Source organism: Gossypium hirsutum, chromosome A13, assembly GCF_007990345.1.
Source record: "Gossypium hirsutum isolate 1008001.06 chromosome A13, Gossypium_hirsutum_v2.1, whole genome shotgun sequence".
In the NCBI taxonomy this organism is placed as follows: Eukaryota; Viridiplantae; Streptophyta; class Magnoliopsida; order Malvales; family Malvaceae; genus Gossypium; species Gossypium hirsutum.
Genome location: NC_053436.1, coordinates 74,716,671 through 74,720,776, shown reverse-complemented (window position 1 = coordinate 74,720,776; position 4,106 = coordinate 74,716,671). Strand labels below are relative to the sequence as shown.

At 36.8% G+C, this 4,106-nt stretch overlaps 1 non-coding gene across 1 annotated transcript; it reads left to right on the top strand.

The window, feature by feature from the left end:
- Nucleotides 1-1,226: 1,226 nt before the first annotated feature.
- Nucleotides 1,227-1,331, top strand: LOC121213404 (small nucleolar RNA R71). The gene has a single exon (XR_005908786.1). It is a non-coding gene; the product is annotated as a small nucleolar RNA R71 (small nucleolar RNA).
- The last annotated feature ends 2,775 nt before the right edge of the window (nucleotides 1,332-4,106 follow it).

The following is a 4,106-nucleotide window of genomic DNA, read 5'->3' as shown; positions in this document are numbered from 1 at the left end:
TTTAGTTGTTTAAACATTTTATAAGGCATGACATTAATACTAGCCCTAAAATCAGCCAATGCATTATTAACATCTAGGCTACCAATTAAACAAGCAATCGTGAAACTCCCTGGATCTTTCAAATTGTTGGCTAGATTATTTTGTAGAATGGATGAGCAAACTGCATTCAACTCCACATGCGACGCCTGATCCAACTTCCGCTTATTTGTTAAAAGCTCCTTTAAAAATTTAACTACGTTTGGCATCTGCGGAAGAGCTTCAATAAACGGTGAGTTAATATGTAATTTCTTTATAATTTACGGAATTTACCACATTGTTCATCCGTGTGGTCTTTCCTTGTCGCATTGGGGTGTGGCACACAAGGTTTCTACTCTTTACTTACCAGTTTTCGCTCACTGTGGTCTACCTCATCTTTACCTTTACTTACAACAATTCCTTGCCTCGGTTCTGGCTCAGGTTTAACTAACCCTTCCTCTTCTTGAACGGTAATCGAATTGATCCGTTCCCTTGGGTTAGGTTCAGTGTTACTCGGTAGGCTACCTTGTGGTTGTTCAAAAATCAATTTGGTGAGCTGTCCTATCTGAGTTTCGAGCCCTTGGATCAACGCTTGTTGATTCTTAAGTGCTGTTTCGGTATTCTAAAAATGAGTTTCTGACACCGAGATAAACTTCGTTAGCATCTCCTCAACGTTCGGCTTCTTTTCCTGTTGGTAAGATGGTTGTTGAAAACTTGGGGGATGTTGTGGCCTTTGATTTCCTTGGCCACCCCACGAGAAATTGGGATGGTTCTTCCAACCTGCATTATAAGTGTTACTGTATTGGTTATTTTGAGGTCTAGAATTATTGTTACCCATATATTGAGCTTGTTCCTCCTCGGTGTTAGGGTTGAAGGATTGATGTTCTGTGTGTACTCCTCCTCCATTTGAATCGCATGTCGTTACTGGATTTACCTGAGTAGGACCACACAAACTGTCAATTTTTTTATTTAAAAGTTCTACCTAATTAGAGAGCATGGTGACTGTATCGACGTTAAAAGCGTCGACTGCTTTTGTTGGCTTTGTCCTCATGACTTGCCACTGATAATTATTTAGTGACATCTCTTCTATAAATTCATAAGCCTCCTCAGGTGTCTTATTATTGATAGTCCCACTAGCAGCTGTATCAATCATCTGTCTAGTCGAAGGATTCAGGCCATTGTGAAAAGTTTGAACCTGTAGCCTGAATGGTAACCTATGGTGAGGGCACCTTCTAAAAATATCCTTGTCTCTCCCATGGATTATAGAGTGTTTCTAAATCCATCTGCACAAAAAAAGAGATATCATTCCTCAATTTAGCCGTTTTAGTCGACGGAAAATATTTAAGTAAAAATTTTTCGGTCATTTGTTCGCAAGTAGTGATTGACCCTCGTGGTAATGAGTTCAACCATTGTTTATCCTTGTTCCTCAATGAAAAGGGAAATAACCGAAGGCAAATGGCATCATAAAAAACACCATTGATATTAAATGTGTCGTAAAACTCCAGAAAATTCGCCAAATGAGTATTTGGATCCTCATCCTCCAAACCATCAAGCTGAACAAACTATTGTATCATTTGAATTGTGTTAGGTTTCAGTTCAAAATTATTTGTAGCAACAGCAGGCCTAATTATACTTGACTCAGTTCCTATTAAAGTAGGTTTAGCATAATCATACATAATGTGTGGAGTAGGATTCTGATTTATTGGATCAGCAGCAATCACAGAAGGTAGCGGATTTTCCTGATTTTTAGCCATCTCCTCGGTTGTGGTTGGAATATTGTCCTCTTTCCCTTCCTCTATGTATCTTAGGCCTTGCCTTATTCTTCTTCAGTTTCTGTGAGCTGTGTGTTCGATCTCACTATCAAAAAGTAATGGTCCTGACGGGTTTCTTCTAGTCATAAACTATAAAAACCTGTCAGAAGAAAATAAAATAAAATTTAGTAAAATTAACAAAGCTAAAATAAAATTTAAATTGCAAAAAAATAAATTGCTAAAGTAATAAAAATTAAGTGTTCCTAATATCTTAGTTCCCCGGCAACGGCACCAAAAACTTGATTGATGTATTGATCGTACTTGAAAACTAACTATTACCACAATGAAGGCAAGCGCACCTATCGAACAATAGTATAGTTTATAGTAAGACCGGAATATTGAACCCACAAGAACTAAAAATACTAGTATTAACTCTCTTTTTATTATCTAGCCTAAAAATAAAGGGGTTTGTTTTATCTAAATTAATTAACTAAACTAAGAATACATAGGAAGAAAATTAGGGAAATACTTTTGGGAAAAATTGATTTATTTGGACAACACCCAAGGAAAAATCCACCTAGACTTCACTTGTTATTTGACCCTGAATCAGACGATTTATTCACTTGACTTGATTCGTAGAAATCCCTAAGTTATATTGTTATCTCTCTCAAGACTAACAACGTCTAACCTAGGTTGATTAATTGAAATCTCTTTCTAGTTAAAACCCCTAGTGTTGCATTAACTCGATCTATGGATTCCCTTATTAGGTTTCACCCTAATCCGGTAAAATTATGTCACCCTATGTCTAGGGGTGCAATCAACTCCGCTTAATTATGCTAGATCTACTCTTAGACAAGGGCTTTGCTCCTCTGAATAAGCATATCAATACTTGAATCAATATCATGGAATATTAAATCAAGAATTAAGAACTCATAATTAAGAACAAGTCAAATATTTATCATATAATTCAGAAAATAATAACAAGATCCGTCTTAGGTTTCATTCCCCTTAGGTATTTAGGGGATTTAGTTCATAAGTGTAAAAGAAAACATCTCAGAAGAATATTGATAACAAAACATAAAGAAAACCCAAAAACTCCTGAAGGAAATTGAAGGGAGATCTTCAGTCTTGAAGGATAATTCGGCTTTTGAGATGGATCAATCGACTTTTCTTCGAGTAATTCCTTCCCTCCTACTTCGTGTGTCTCCTCTAGGTACCTCCTGAGGTGTTTATATAGGCTTTAGAAGGCTCCAAAACCCTCAAGACTGGCCTTTTCCGAATAGGACTAGACTTGGGCTCAATAAGGACACGCTCGTGTGAGGTGGCTTAGGCCGTGTTGCAATCTGTTAAATAGACACGGGCATGTGAACTACTAGTGTGAGGAAGTCCGAGCTGTGTTGATTTCCTACGTTGACCCATTTTCTTCATTTTTGGCCCGTTTTTCGCTTTTTTTACTCTCCTATGCTCACCTAAGTATAAAACTTGAAATTAAAGGATTAGGAGCATCGAATTCACCAAATCTGAGGATAATTCTTCCAAAACTGTGCTAAGCATGGGATAGAACTATGTATAAATTACAATTTATCATTTGTCAGCAAGTAAAAGCCGAGCATCAGGTACTTTTTCAATTACTTCAGCCAATCATGATACCTGAATGGAAATGGGACAGAGTTATAATGGATTTTGTATCTGGTTTACCGTTGACACCGAGCAAGAAAGGTGCAATCTGGGTTATTGTGGATAGATTGACTAAATCAGCTCACTTTGTTCCAACTCGTACAAATTATTCGCTTGATAAGCTTGCTAAATTATATGTTTCTCAGATTGTAAGACTACACGGAGTACCTAATTCTATTGTGTCGGATAGAAATCCGAGTTTTATATTGCAGTTTTGGAAGAAATGTAAGATGCATTAGGTAGTAAACTGCATTTTAGGACTGCTTTTCCTCCAGACAGATGGTCACTCCAAGTGAATCATTCAGATACTTGAGGATATGTTGAGATGTTGCATTCTCGAGTTTAAAGGTATGTGGGAATGATACGTACCTCTGATTGAATTTACGTACAATAATAGCTTTCAATCGAGTATCAAAATGGCACCTTACAAGGCTTTATATGGCCGTAAATGTCGTACACCATTGTATTGGATTGAACTCAGTGAAAATAAGAACACGGAGTTGATTTGATTAGAGAAACTGAATAGAAAGTTAAAGTGATCCACGAAAGTCTAAAAACAATGTCAGATCGTCAGAAATCATATGCAGACTTGAAACCTAAAGATATAGAGTTTTAGATTGGGGATAGAATGTTTTTGAAAGTTTCACTGTGGAAGAAAATACT